The following is a 16,723-nucleotide window of genomic DNA, read 5'->3' as shown; positions in this document are numbered from 1 at the left end:
CTTCTAACCTTAAAGTCTCTGATTCAGCTGGAGGGCTAAGTCACCTCAGCAACTGAACACTCTGAAAGCTGTGAGAGTTGATGACTACCTAGGATAGAATCTGAGGTTGGGCCTGCAGTAACACGCCATGCTATGCTATAAAGGGCTATGACAGAGTGCACTCTGCAAACGTCCTTTTGTGGAAAGACAACAGTCCTTCTTCAGGCAGCTACTCTGGGTCCTCTCCCTCTCACCAGCTAAATGCAGCTATGTGGCTTTTTTTGTTTGTCTTTGAATTAATTACTTTTGTATAGGGCCTTTATCTCATGAATGTATTCAGCTACACACTTTCAACAGGCAATTTCTGTATGAATGAGAGACAAATTGGCAGCCTAAAGACAAGTGGCAATATGCCATCTGGGATGGGCAATGTCAGAGGCTGGTGTCTGCCTACCTGGCAGTCGCTCTGAATACTCTACTTTCACTCGAGGTCAGACTCAGTCAAACAATGTAAGATTCTGCCCCCAACAAACCTAGCAGCAATGTTGCCCAGTTTTGGAGGGAGCCGTCTCCACAGAAGCAACTGTTTTCCTGCTGGCAAAAGCCACCTATTTTGTGAGAAAGCATTGAGCAGGGAGGAGGAGAGGGGTGGGAAAACTCCATCTCTTTACCACTCCAAAAGCTACTTTTGTTTTTCCCCTTCTCCTCAGTCCTCTCAATGGTTTTATACCTTCAGGCAACTTAAAAAGGCATCCACAGATCGGACATTAAGGACAGAGAGTAGGAGACAAAATAAAGCACACAGTTTTAGAGGTGGGGGAACCTGGCCCCCATCTCCCAGAGAGAGAAAACTCATTTCAATAATAATGCTTTAGGGCTGCTGGGGCCCCATCCTTCTAGGCTCTTCTGATTTCTTACTCCTCCTTCCCAAGCCATCAGCATTTCCACTGCTGAGGAAGAAAGAGAGGAACCTGGAGCTGAAGGCAGTGTAAGATGTCCCATAAAAAATGGGATAGCCTGCATTTCTGGGATGATAGGCATGTTCTGTGTTCTGGTTTAGGACACTGTAGCTTCTGGAGAGTGCAGGATCCAGAGAGGAGAAAAAGAGCTGGCTACCTGGCTGCTCCAGGAGCATATGGCTCAATATTACTACAGAAGAGCAGAGAGAGGAGGAAGCCCCCAGGAACTCCTGGGTGGGGTTTTGTTTGTTTTCAAGGGAACAAATCTTTGTTTGGAAAATGAGCACAATCTTGAGTCAAGAACTATTCTGAGAGGGGTAGAAATAAGGCAATTTCCCCCCCCAATGATACATCAATATTGGAATTGTCAGTGCATTGCCATGTTTTAATTTCTTGTGATCATAAGCTTTCACTCCCGCTCCTACTAAATACCCCTGTCTTAAAAACACCTTGGGATGGGTTCCCCCAAGGATGCCACCTGGAACTGAGATACCACTGACCCCCTCAACCCACCAACCTAGGCTCCCTTTACATTGTACTGGTGTGACCAGTCTGCCAAGCCCTCTCCCAGGCTCCAGCACACATATGGGTAAGGACACACCAAGCTGCAGCACAGACAGATGCTGTGATCAGCTCTGCATGGGGAGGCTACAGCTAAGGAACTGCCCAGCTACTCAAGTGCACATCCCCCTCTGGAATTTAAGCCTCAAATTATACCATCTTGTGCTGCACAGAGATCTGTACAGTGTGAGCTCATGAAAGTTGCTCCCTCCCTCAATATGGAGAAGGACATTGAACAGCTTTCTGCCCCAAGTTATGACGCCCACACACTGGTTTTAGACAAAGCAAAAATAAGTTTAACTACAAAAGATAGATTTCAAGTGATTGTAAAGGATAGCAAACAGACCAAAGCAGATTACCTAGCAAACAAAACATGCAAACTAAGCTTAATATACTAAGCCTGAGATTGGATATGAGTAGGAAATTCTCACTCTAAAATGATGATTCAAGAAGTCTGCAGAGATTCTTAAGGAGCCAGCTGCACTAACCTACAGCTTAAAAACCCTAGGTGTTCCTTTCACAGGCTAAAAATCCCTTTAGCCTTGGTCCAGCACTTCCCTCCCCCCCACAGTTCAGTCCTTGTTCCTCAGCTGTTTCCAAGAGTCTTTTTCGGGTGGGGAGTCAGTAAAGAACCACGATGATGTCATTCCGCTGCATTAAATAGCTTTTGCATATGGCAAGATGGAGTCCAAGATGGAGTTCAGTACCAGGTGACCTGGTTACATGTCCCTGTAGTGCCATAGCAGCCATGAGTCAGAGGCTGTTTACAGCGTTCTCAGGAAGGCTTCCTGGTGGAGATTAGCTTCTTCTAAAGTCTATTGTTTTCTCCTAATGGTTTATCAACCTGAATGGGCCCTTCCCAGCCAGCCATCTAGACTGACTGTCTTGTCCCTAGTGGGTGTTCCCCAAGTGTAAACACATTTGTAATACAGATTCATAGTCAATATTCCTAGCTTCAGATACAAAAATGGCACATGCATACAAATTGGATAATTATCCAATAAATCATAACCTATCCAATGATCTCACATGACCCATCTTGCATAAAATACATTATAGTTATGCCATATCATATCATAATATCTCTATGAAGAATATGGGATGTAGTGTCACACACCCCAAAGCTCATCAGGTCCCTATCTGCTGAGGATTTCAATCCCCAAACATTTATAATCTGTGCCCTGTGAGCTGCCAATCTGGTGGAGTTCACAAGTTCCACAGGAAAAGAACTCCTCACCTACCACTGCAATACACTTCAAACTCAGGTTGTTCTTTAAAGGCATGGGATTCTTTATTGCCGCAGATAGTACACACCTGCGATGCAGAGCAGAGACAGACTCAGGGCTCTGTACAGAACAAGGTTCAAACTATAGTGTCTGATCCTATCCACAACAAGCCCAGCCAGCAAGGGTCAGGAGAGTCTAGGAATCACCATCTTTGGGACCACAGTGGGGAGTGTCCAAAAAGTTCACCCATTGTGAAAGTTTCAGTTATCAGTATAACTGCATTGCCTTTTGTGTATGCCTTACACGAAGATTAGAGCTTTGAGGGAGTGGAGAATCACTTTGACATCAAAAGGACTGCCCCTGAGCACCCTCTGTCAGATTAATTTTCCTCCTTCTCCCTGGTAACAAATAAACTAGAGAAGCCAGTCAGCTTGCTCCATCTTCCCCCTGGTAGCTTGAATGATGGGGTCAGGGGAAAGGCCAAGAAGTACTAATTGGAAGGGTGGGGTCAGGCCTGCATAGCCTGCAGAAGGAAGAGAGGAATGTTGTTGCCTTCTTAACAGTGCTTGGAGAGAAGGGATTCCAGCTTTTCTATTGATTCAGGTTCCATCATCATTAATTTAGACCACTAAACTGCTATCAGATAATTACTTTACTTAGAATCATAGGGTTATAAGGGACTGTAAGGGTCATCTAGTCTCACCCCCCTGCGAAGATGCAGACTTTGTTGTGTCCAAAAAACTTGCTACTAGATGTGAACCAGTGAGATCTCTTACCAGAGCTTTTAGTATTCTACATCCAGCTAAGTTATTCCTCTTAGAGGGATTTAAAGCAGATGAAACAATTCAAGTGTAAAGCTTCCTGTTTAACCATGAATGCTAGAGAGCAAATAGTTCTTAATTACTTTGACAGGCACTGAGTCAGCTTGTCAGCTAACACCGCACTAAGATATTAAGGTTTTTTGTTTTTTTTTAAAGAGACAAATGGAGGTGACAAGACCACATTACAATTTCATGGACTGAGAAACAATGTAATAAGACCTGAAATCTGTGAACTTTGAAGTTGACACATCTGATTTAGAAGTGGATACTCAGTGCTTTGAATACTCACTAAAATATGGTGACTGAAATATTCCATACTCAACGAGCCAGTATAAAGTACTACTTTCTTTTGACAGATTACTTACCTTAAAGGGATCCCTTTCCCTTTAGATCCAACTTTGTCCCTACCCTACAAAAACAGGGCTGCTATTTTGCTTCTATTGCTGGTAAATTATCTGAAGTCAGAAACGATAAATCAGCAAACATATTAATAAAGGCTGTAGTATGGGGTACTAGATGGGGAGAGCTCTGAGTTACTACAGAGAATTCTTTCCCAGGTGTCTGGCTGGTGGGTCTCACCCATAAGCTCATGGTCTAACTGACTGCCATATTTGGGATTAGGAAGAATTTCTCCTCCAGGTCAGATTGGCAGAGACCTTAGAGGGTTTTCACCTTCCTCTGCAGTGTGGCGTCCGGGTCACTTGCTGGTTTGAACTAGAGTAAATGGTGGATTCTCTGTAACATGAAGTCTTTAAATCAAGATTTGAGGACTTCAGTAACTCAGAAATTATGGGCCTATTACAGGAGTGGAAGGGTGAGGTTCTGTGGCCTGCAACAGGTCAGACTACATATCATGATTGTCCCTTCTGGCCTTAATGTTTGAGTCTATGAAGCAAGGCCTACCCTTAATAATTAAACCAGAAGAACTGCCATACTGGGTCAGACTATGGTCCGTCTTCTCCAGCATCTGTCTCCAACTGTGACCTGTGTTGGGCCAGTGCCAGATTATTATGAATTGCTGTGACTGATATGAATAAATATGGCAAGCATGAGTTTGGTATGGCTTTGTATGTCTGTACTTGCTAGAGGATTCTGAGAGCAGGATTCTCTTAGCACTAGATAAATAATGTGGAAAGCTACTGGAGGTGCTAAAAGTGACTTGTCTGCATTTATGTTTCAACATTGAGCTTTGGAATATATCAGCAGGGGACCAGCTCACAAAATAAAGAAAACATAATATTGTGGGATGGCATCATACTAAGAGCTTAGGTGAATGATTGATGAGAGAGTAAATGATGATTGAGCTTTGGTCTGTGTCTGTTTTGCAGCCCCCTCCTTCCAAAATATTAATTAAAAAAAAACAGTGATGAACACCCACAGGGCATATATCTGGACTCGTGACTCCTTTGAAAACAAAAGGTATAAATGCTAAGCAAAGTAAATTAGTTAAGTTAGTTCCCCCAATTAACATCTGAAGAGGTTTGAGACTATGAGACAGAAGTCCTTGGGGTGACCTAGACCTTGCTTCGGGGGACCCTTGACAGACCAAGTACCTGAAAGTGAAGAAGAAGAAGAAAAAAAAGAGAAAAGAAGTCTCCATCTAAAATTGGTAGATATACCTGTTTTGTTTGCCAATCAGGATACTATATAGAGCTAACACAGTTACTGAGGGTTTATGCTTGGGGAGCTGAGGCTTATTGGAAAAGATGTGAAGAAGTGGGATACCAGGAGGAAACACAAGGAGGAGGGTGCAACAGGGGAGGCCTCCTGATTCAATGACAACCTCTCACTGGTCTGGATCGCACCCCAGAATATGCCAGCACTTAAGCCAACCTAAACACCAGTGTAGAGAGCACTAGATCCATGAAAAACTTCTGTTGACCTAGCTACTGCCTCTCAGAGGTAGATTTACCATCAAAATGGAAGAATCCCCATCTGTGACCATAAAAAGTTTCTACACTACAGCAGCATCTCAACATACCCTGACTGTCAAGTTTACTGGAATAATTATTCCACTATAGCTTTGCTGGAAAAACTCACTGTGTGGGCACAATTCCAAAATAACCATAACTTTCAGTATAATTACTTGGTTTGGAAGTCACATTTACTCTGTAATAGACTGTCCACATGCGGACCTATACCAGCAAAGTTATAGTATGATAGTTGACCAGCAAGCTATACTGGAATAATTAACCTGTGTCAACAAGGTTCTATTTCCTGTTCTGACACAGACTGTGTGACCCTAAGCAAGTCACTTCTCTCTGCTTTGGTTCCCCCATCTGTAAAATATGAATAATGCTCAAGGGAAGTGTCTTGTACTAGGTATTCATATGGTGTAAATAGCATGTCAAAAGAAGAAAGGAAATTAAATTGCTGTCCCTAACTATTTAAATTCAGGAAAGAGTTAGTACTTCCTTGAGTTCATCTCCGAGGTCTCGCACACTGATTGTGCCATAGATGGGATTTCAGCTAGCAGTGGGCAAAACCATAAGAGTTTGGATTTGATTTGGGCATGCATCCAAAACTCAGAACATTCTGATTCAAAGAATATTTGAACTTCTTGAATCTTCAAAATTGGTCTGGAAATCTCAGTTTTAAAAGCTCTCATGAGATTTCTGATACCTTCTACTTTTGAATAGGTTGGAAACAGCCCTAGAACAGCTTTTCTCAAAGTACTTAATAGTTCCAGTCCCAGGGGGAAACTGGACGTGAAAAAAAGATACAAATATTTGAGACTTAACCTTTGTTTGGTGCAAGATACAGATGAAGTCTGGTTTGCGGACAATGATGAGGAGCATCTTCTGAATCAGCATATCTGTGACACTGGTATACCAAGTGCCAGCTCCTGCCCAGCTGAATAATGAGGAATACATAGCTAAAATTAGTCCAGATCACTTGTGTGTCAGTATTGTTAAGAAGCGTTCATGTTATAAAAATGTGCTTAGTGTTTAGACTTTATTTAATGCATGCTGCAATCTAGAAGCATTCATCTCACTTATAACATCTGTATCCCATATCTAAGCATTTGCATTGTAAGTCTCTAACTGTGTAAATCACCAGAAAGGAAAGAGACATTAGTGTGAAATGCTGGCCTCCAATAGAATTACATCCTACCCCACAAGGAAAGCCCATCAACATCCTAAGAACTATAGTGAGACAAGGAGGACAAAAGACTTTGTTGATTACTCTTCCTCACTGCCCTTTCTCCCCCACCCCGCAGTCAAGAGAGATATGCAAGTGAATTCCTCCCACCAGCTGAGTTTACAATTTGAAGCAAAAGGAGAGGGGGTGTTTGCTAAAAATCCCTAACAAGGCAGAACTGTATCTTTATGCTGCTTGGATGTTGAGGGGTAAGATTTCCCTCATTGGAGCTCATTATATATATATTTTTGTTTCCTTTTCCTATATAAGGAATCTTTAGATAGTTTATTATAGGATTGGCTACAAGCATTGTCTCTAGTGCGAGATCTAACATGCAATTGACCTGGGGTAAGTGACTGGTCCTTTGGGACGGGGAATAACCTGAATATTGCTGTGGTCTTTGGTGTAAGGGACCATCTATCACAAAGGCAAGAGAGTGGAGTACCCCAGGTTGATAAGGTTGCTATAGTGACTCCATGCTATGGTTGTTTTAGTGCCTGAGGAGTTTACAATTGATAATGAATTGGTGAAATCCAAGTATAAAATTCACAACCAATTTGAGGTTTATTCCCTTTTCCTACATCTGCCCTGAGGCTGGTACCCATGCTCTTGAGCCGCTGCAGGACAGCTTGACTCTAGGTACAGTAGATACATCCTGTAAACATAATATGCAGATAAGTAAAAGCTACAATATTAGAGGAACAGTGACCAACTGGGGTGCAAATAGCAATCAAATATTGTTCAAGGAGGAATAAACAATCCTTCAGCTTGTATGTTGCCAAAAGCCATTGATTGTATTGCTATTGTCCGTGGAGACAGTCAGTGAGCTAGCGTTGTTTAATGATTCAGGCATGGGAGCAGGATTCAGAAGATATGGGTTCTGATCCCAGTTCTGACATGGACTCCATCTGTAGGCAATATTTTCAAATTTGGGTGCTTCAATGTTAGGCAACTAAATCTCTATGTAGGCACTTACATAAGTTGATTTTTCAAGAGGTGCAGGATTGAATAGGAGAAGTAGGTGCTGTGAAAGGCTACCTACGTGCCTACATATGAAGTTGGGAGCCTAAAGTTTGAAAAAGTTGGCCATAATATTTCATCTTAGTTACATCATTTGTAAGTCAGCATATTGCCACAGCTACTTCACAGTCTTTATGGGCTAAAATCTTATTTACTGAGGGCATCTGACAGAGAAACTCATACAAAAAAAAAATCTTTATACATTCATGTCCATGAGCTTGAAAGATTTTGTGCAGGAATATTGCAATCTGAAGATCCAGTGTTCAGACTTCAAGGCATTATAAGTACTTCTGGTGACATAAAAGTAGAGAAGAGAACTTGAATCAGGAGGGGGAAAATAGAAAACAATAAAAAGCAATATATGGAATGCAATGAGATGAGAGTTTCTTTGGAAATATTGTTCCTTTATTGAAGGTAAAATATTGGATGTTAGAGCATTTGTGTGTGGCATTAATGTTAGCAATACAGTGGATGACTATTTCCTCCTCTTTGCAGTGGCATTGGAAGAATTAGGATTTATCATTCTACAGCTATCATTTTCTACTAAAATATAGTCATTTTTATCTACATGCACTTATGCAATGGTGAAATTTGTGTCTCTACCCTGTCAGAGTGATTTATACTTCAATGGTTACAGCTCTAGGTTGATGATGGAAGGAAATATTTCCTGAACAGTATGTCACCTTTGCAGTTTGTGTTAGTGGATAGTTTTAAATCAATTTAAATCTGTTAACAGGAAACACCATTAAATATTGATCCCTGAGGGATTCATTATCCCAAATGATAGATATAGCCATTAGCAGATGTCTGGTAAACAAAGAAGGGTTTTGACAATTCAAGGTGATGAGAGGGAGCTACTGTGCACAAAGAGCAGTCTTGCATGGGACAAGTGGAGGTTTACTTCAAAACAGAGCGTGGTGGCAGCTGTGAGCTTTATGACTATGGTGCAAATGAAAGAAGGATGGCAGATTTTCTACCCTACTTGTTATGACAGTATTTGTGTGCTTCAGTGGTGTTTGAGCAATTAAGATATAGGGGGCTATTAATGTAGCTGACAACTGTCTTAGGATGGTTTCAGAGTAGCAGCCATGTTAGTCTGTATTCGCAAAAAGAAAAGGAGTACGTGTGGCACCTTAGAGACTAATAAATTTATTAATTAATAAATTTGTTAGTCTCCAAGGTGCCACACGAACTCCTTTTCTTTTTGTCTTAGGATGGAATTAGCTGCCACCCAAGTTAAGGTCTGAGTCTGAGAGCACTGACATGGTGGAACTGAGAGAGTCTTAAGAGTCAGTCAGTTCCTTGCCATATTTGATCCAGGGAAGTTCTTCAGTAAAGCCATGGGGACTGATCTTCAGATGATGTAAATCAGCATAGCTCCACTAATGACAGTAGAGCTAAACTGATTTATACTAGCTGAGGATCTAGCCCATCGACCTCATTAAGTGAGATCAGACCCATTGGGTGCAGGGGAGGGGAAACAAGCTTTTCAAGGCGGGAATGGTGTCTACCTCTACCTGTAGAGTGTCTAGCACATCTTGGGGACTACTGAATAAATACACAATTCCTTCTCCAGAAAGGACCAACACAAACTAGATCAGGTCTTCTCTGTTTAGTACAACTCAGGGCAGACAGCAGAAAAGCTGTACTGAGTCACCATCAGGGGATGGAGAGAGAGTTCATTATTAACTTTTCCTTTCCTTTTAAATTCAGACAAAGTAATGTTTCTCATACATTGTAACAAGATTTTATATACATAATTAAAGGCTATAATTACCCACCACATAGTGGCCATATAGTTGATATACCATCACCACACCTGGGGATGGATGCTCAGTCTAATTCTTGATGTCAAACATGCCCAGAAGACCACTGACTGTCCAAAGAAGACAAACCATCCTCGTTGGTGGCTCATTGTTAAGGAGATTATACAAAATATTCTGCAGTAGACAGAAGTACAGCAGTACCATGCTGTCTTCCTGGAACACAATACAAACAACTGAACAACTAAATGGGATTCTAAAGATTCTGGGCAAAGATCCTTGGCTATGATGCATGTTGGCATGAACAACACCCCCTCAAAACACTTTGTAGATCAGAATCTTCAGGGATCTTAGAAGGGAGGTGAAGGAGAGGAAAAAACTGGTGACCTAGGAGATCCTTCCTGTCCCATGACGGAGAGAAGAAGAAAACAGAAGATATTGGAGGTAAACTGTAGACTGGGCAAGTAGCATCAAGTAGAGGGTCTTGGTTTTGAGGAACATTCGGTCACATTTTATAGGGAAAGGAGGGTGTATGGCTTGGACTGACTCCATATCTGCAGAAGGGGAACCACTATTCTGGTTAACAGAGTAGTTAGAATTCCAGGAGGGCATTAGTCTGGTAACTGAAGGGGAGGACTGAGCTGATTTAGCTAAAACCTAGTCAACTTTTCAGCAGTGGTTTTCCTGGACGGGGAGACAGAGCAGAAGGTTCTGGGATGTCATGTGAGATGAAAAGATGAGATGCTACTGCATTGATACAACAGTATTAATAAGTTTGCTTTAAATCAACAGTAACGAGTAAAATATTGCTTTATGTAATCTAGTGCGAAGTGAGCACAAGCCAAATAATATAAATTGCAATGACAGGAGATGAAAAAGGTCATCTTTTGACAGAGGTCATTGTATAATGGTTATGAATACTCAATAGAAATGTGAAACAGATGGACTTAATGAAAAGTCTGTGTTAAGACATTGTGGGAAAGGGTCAGAGATTACACCACTAGGACCCAGTTACGTAGATCCGTTGGCCAAAACTACATATATACAGAGGGGGCATCACTACACTTATATTTTTGCCTTAGAAGAAAGAGGAAGATTTCATTCCCCACCCTGCCAAACATTCTTACCTCCATAGAGAACTCATGCATAAGGGCAGTTTACTTGAGCTTTTTACAGAGGTCCAAGATTTTATCCTAAACCATTAAACTGTTATAAATAGGTCACTTTGTCTTACAGATGCAATGCATCCTGGTAGCTGTAAATAGCAAGGTTATCTCAACAAAGTTCACTTCATGAAATGCAATGTCCATATTCTCTTTCATAAGCAAAGCAATTCTAAATTGAGTGTTCCCATAAAGTTTTAGCTTGTCCCTGAGCAGAGTATCTGCATAAAATTAGCAGTACTGCTTGCTGGTAACTTAATAAAAGAATCTGTAGGAACATTTCTCAGCAAGTCTCTATATAAAAAGAAGCGCAATCTGTATTTATCCAGAAATACCTGTACTGTCTTTAGTTAGAGGCAGAGAAAATTAATATAGGAATAGTATATTGCAGAGTCTGCCACAATACAGAATATATACAAGGTATAAGAAGAACTGAAGAATAGAATGGAGTATACAGCTACATAATGCCAAAAGCATGAAATAAAAAAAGTTTAAGAGGACTGGAAATTCAGCTATTCTAGACACTTGTAACAGGATTCACTCACCACAAGAGCACATCCTCCTGGTCAGAGATGGCATAGCAGCTTTCTTCCCATATGGCACCCCCTGCCAATAGTCACTCTATTGCTATGGTGCTCCATCTTCACCATTTAGTCCTCCAGTTAGGTCACTATATGGTCCCTCCTTCCAGGGGTAGGGGAATCTCATCAGACCACCTGTCCAGATATTGCCTCCAACAGATCTGCACCACTTCCCAGTGGCTGGGAGAGGAAGCCAGGCCTCTTGCCATACTGGGTTCCAGCCCAGGAACCTTTTACCTAGCAGTCAAGATCTACACAGTCCCCCTGCTGTGGGCAGTTTCCTTGGACTGCTTCCTACCCTGCCTCGTCAGGCTCTCTTTCCTCACAGGTCTTCTGGAGTTGACCCTTCTTCCAGTACTAGGATCTTAGGCTTACTCTAACCCCGGGGTTTCTTCTGCCTCCCCACCTCTTTGCTCCCAGAGAGTGACTGCAGACTCTTCCCCTGCTACTACAAACTTCCTCTCTTTATATTCCTTTCCCACCTTCTCCCTGGGCTGGTCCTCATCAGCAATTAGTTTTTATAATTCCTTGCGCCACCCTTCAGGTGCAACTATGAAGTGTAATTGGCCTCTTCTGGCCACCTTAACTCCTTCAGGGCTGGTGTGAGGTGAACACCCCATCACAACACTTAGAATAATACTTTTCCCATTATTCTATTGCATTCTATGGATACATCACCTATAGCATTTCTCTCTCTCAGCAACTGTCCCCGATTTGTAAGATCGCTGGCATTCACAACAGGCTGATTAACAGCACAGGCAAAGGGTTGGCCACAGGAAGTGCTTCAAAAAGTTATTCCAATCTCACTCCCTTCAGTAATGGTCAAGAATCAGGAGCAAAGATTGTTTTTTTCTCTTTCTAATCATACCTAGGGCTACCCTTACTACATGGTGGTAGGGCAAGCCTTATTGTATAAGAAGGACCTTGCACCCTGCCCTGAAGCTCTTACCTGTGCAATAGGTTGACCTATAGCTGTGTGCCCCTTTAGTAGCTTCAGTTGGATGACTGAGATGGTTGAGTAACATGGCTATGAAATGGGTCCAGTTGAAGCATCATTTCTGGTTACTGTAGTGGCAGCCCTGGGGGAGACATGGTCGAATTTTCAGGCATAAGCCTGTGATTCATCATCCCTTTCCCATGCTGTGTAGGCAGATCACACAGTTCCCTAGGGAAGCAGAGCTAAGGGAATAGAAAAACACACGTGCAAGAAAGAAACAAATTTCCTCCATCCTGCAGTTGCCTCCCGCTGGATTAAATTGTTGTCAAATTTTATCCTGTCTTCAACTTCTCCTACAGCCCTGTAAGCACCATTTCATCTCATCCTTTCATCTCACAGGACATCCCAGATCCTTCTGCTTTGTCTCCCCATCCAGGAAAACCACTGCTGAAAAGTTGACTAGGTTTTAGCTAAATCAGCTATCAGACTGAGCAGAACCCCAACCTGTGTACACGCAACCTATAGAGACACTTTAGCACCTCTCTTCTCCAGTGGCCCCTGTCCTTGGGATGATGAAGAGAAAGAAGACTGTCCCCGCAAGAAATGTGCCTTATGGGGCAGTGTGTGAGGAAAGACATGGGCTGAGTGTGTGCTAGGATGAGAATAAAGAGGAGATGGGAAGGCTGAGTTAGTGGTGTGGGTTTCTGGGGTTGACAAAAAGAAAGATAATTGGAAAAAATACAGCACAGGAAGGGAGAGGAATAGGATAGATGAAGGGGTGGGGGATAGGGAAAAATTAAATTGTGTAGGAAAAACAAGTTTGAGAGGGAAACAGAATTGTGTCGGGGGGATGGAATGAGGTGGGAGCACACACTGAGAATGATCTAGAGCAGCAAAACACTTACAGGTAGCTCTTGAGTCTTCTGACCTGTGCACTGGGGACAGAATTTGGTCATTACAGAGTACAGATACTTGGAAATGCCCCTGCTACTTCAGAATGTGTATTGTGTCCACAGATAGATATTAATCTGCATTCATAGAGCAGATTCAGTGTAGGATGAGCAATCAACAGTTGAAAAATGTCCCAACACTTCAGGTCTGGGATCTGTGTTACCTATGCATTTCTAAAAGGTGTGGGGTGAGAGAGGGAAAAGATTGCCACCATCAGGATAAAGCTCATCTGTGCAGGAGACAGAAGTCTCTCAGGGACAAGTCCAAGACTGTGGAACTAGCTTTCATGGGAACTAAGGACCATCACTAACTTCAGCACCTTCCACTCCAAGTGCAAGATACAGTTCTTTGACCTGCCATCTCTGACAAACACACAGCAACATGTACATTTAAAGAAACCACAAAACAAAAGACTCCTCTGCACACATAATTATTTTCCTTGGGAGAAGATGAAAAAGAGAGTGAACCGCAAATGACAGATTTTAATCACCTCCATACAACATTAGAAGGTGCTCTGACATGGTGGTGAAGGAGGGTGATAGAAGAAGTTATGATCTGTACAAGAATTATATATATCAGACACTTTTATGAAATGTCACACTGAGCACCACACTGCCATCACAGAGCAACATAACTGATTTAATAACAATAGATATTAGGTCTTCTAAGCAGGCTGGAGACCATCTACCAACAGAAACAATCATGAAATAAGTCGATGGAAACAAAGTTAGAATGGATCCATGCAGGCTATTTCAAACAGAAAAGCATGGTCACCTCTGACTAACATAAAACACTGTTAAATAAACAACACAGGACCAATTACAGTATATTAGAGCCTACTGATCCATGGTTAAACAGTATCTGGCCCCTTATCAGGAATTGGAAGTCCAGGTAATTGATCAGATTTTACTTTATATTCAAACTGTAATAGCATTTTTCTCCAGCTGAAACTGATAATATGAAGTTTCTCCTTAGTCTAATCATTTAGCAAGAGAAGCTGCTGAGGAGTATTTAAAACAAACAAACAAAACAATACATGGGGAAAAACAGGGAATGATTAATTTTACATTTGTAGTTCTTACTGGAGGCTAGTCTTATTAGCAGACAATATTTTTGTAATTTCTTTATTTTATATTTTGAAACTTTAAGAGTATCGTTAAAGATCATAATCTTCTTAGTGGGCCTTTGAATGAACAGTGTAGTGATGATGTGTTCTGACAAACAAAATAAACAGGGATTTTGCTTTTGCTAAAAACCCAGTTTAAAAATAAAAATAAGAGAGCGCGCTTTAAATCCTTCAACAAAGAAAGTTTAGAAATCCTCCCAAACACAGTTCAGGCAATATTGTTTTGAAAATGTACCTTATTTTCTGTTCTGTACTGTTGAAATATTTGTTGAGAAAACTTCTAATTATGTACAGAGCTACACTAAAGTATCAAAAAAGCAATAAAGAATTAGTATGAATTTAAAATAATATTTATTCCAATTTCTCCCCAAGAAAGACTGCCTATAAAAATGGCTCAGTTGTTTGCTAAAAAATAATGATTTTTTCTCATGTAGGTTATTAAATCCTCAAATATCAGTTGCTTAAAGCTATTCTAGAGACAGTTTGCATTTTGGAATAATTTTCTTGTGGGGAAAAAATAACCTTTCCCCCTTGGTTAAATTCACAGCACTTGGGCTTGGACTGTCTTCATGCCTTCTCTCCTTAGCAGTTATTTTTCTCCATCTGCTAAGGAAATGAATTCTTTTCTTTCACTTCACCTGTCACAATAACACCTGCATCACCTTATATTGTCCCTGCTCAGTAAGGATACACAGCAACAGTGTTTGGCTGTCTAAATGTTTTATTTAATATGAGGCTCCATTAATTTCCTTGTGGGTGATGTTTATGGTGTATTCCATAGCTGCACACATGAGGAACCTAGGAATTTCCAGATTGGAGCAGACCCAAGGTCCACGTACTCTGATACCCTGTCTCTGACAGTGGCCAGTTCCAGATGCTTCAGAGGAAGGTGTAAGAATCCTGCAATAGGTAGAAGTGCCTCATCCTGATCTCTGATAGTAAGAGATTGGCTTAAGCTCTGAAGCATGAAATTTAATATCCCTTCTAAATATTTTGTTAGAGCTTCATCACTGTCCTAAATGCCAGAGGCATAATGGGAACATCATGATGATAATGAATTATGCACTGTAGATACTCTTGATATCCATATAAATATGCAATCCCTCTTTGAATTCCTAGCTATCAGTACTAAGAGGCTGTGTAAAATGTTATTGGTTAATGACAGTGTGAGGCTCTGACACCCCAATATTCACCACTGTCATGTAATTAGGATATTACAAAGTGTGCCTTGTGAGGTATCATTCTAAAAGTCTTGATCTGCTAGACAGTCATATCTCATTGGATTGTATGTGGTATCGTCGTATGTGAAGTTACGAAGTTTGGCTATGTGTGTGTTACTGAAACATGTTGTGAGGTTGAAAACACTCACAAGCAGCCTGTCAGCTGCAACAGTAAAAAGGCCAAACAATGTTAATGGCTGATTGAGGAAATGCACACAAACACCAGGATTACCCCAGGAACTGTGTACAATAGAAACCTCTCTGAGATAGCCCTACACAATGGGAACTGGTTGACCCAGGTCACACCAAAAGAGCTTTCCAGCAAGTGGGAAGAAGATATAAAAGGGGGAAAATGACATCATGATGGGACCTCACTCTCCCTACAACACCATATCTGGAAACACCTGAGGAATAAAGATGGTCCAGGGGGGAATTGATGGTCCCAGGTTAAAGGGATTTCTAGCCTGTGTATGAAAACCTGGGAAACCCAAGCTGGAAAGCCAAGACAGCTTGTGCCTTAAGAATCTGCCAGCCTATTTATCACTCAGGGTGAGAATTTGCTAATTCATATTCTACCTATCCAGTATGTTAAACTCAGTTTGGGGCTTCATTTATTTACTAGGTAAATTGTTTTGCTATCACTTATAATCAGGTAAAATCTATCCTTTTGTAGTTAATAAGCTTATTTTATGTTTTAATCCAAACCACTGTGCATTTGACTAAGGTGTCTGGGGAAAATCTCAGTTTGGTTACCACGAGTGTGCATGGTCCTCTTCTCAGTGAGGGAGAGGCGGACTGGGTGTTAAACCCATATACTGACCATATTTGACCAGGGAAGGACGGTACTGCTCTGGGGTCCTAAACTGGGAGGCTGGTGGTTAGAAAGCCTGTGTGTAACTGCAGCTGGGTGTGTCCCTACTGGTGTGACTGCTGGTGAAAGTGCAGGCTGGAGGGCTTTGCAACTTATCACAGCAGCACAGTGAGAGAGGAGCCCAGGCCAGTGGATCAGAGGGCTCAGTGATAGCCCAGTTCCAGGTAGCACCCTGGGGGGAACACATCACAGACAGCTCAGGTACAAAATTGTTCTGAGTTACTTGAATGAACTGCAATATACAAATTATCATTTAATGGTTTGTCACAGAACAGCTAGCCCCTGTGAGTAGACCAGGCCCACCCCTCCTGTGTGAGAGAAAGTGGGCACAAATGAGCCAGTTAAAGGTGGCAAGGCTATACCTGAGGCTGTAAAGGCCTGTCAGAGGGCAGAAAAAAGCAGAA

The sequence above is a fragment of the Chelonia mydas genome, chromosome 3, assembly GCF_015237465.2.
Source record: "Chelonia mydas isolate rCheMyd1 chromosome 3, rCheMyd1.pri.v2, whole genome shotgun sequence".
NCBI lineage: Eukaryota > Metazoa > Chordata > Testudines > Cheloniidae > Chelonia > Chelonia mydas.
This window is presented reverse-complemented; position numbering follows the sequence as displayed.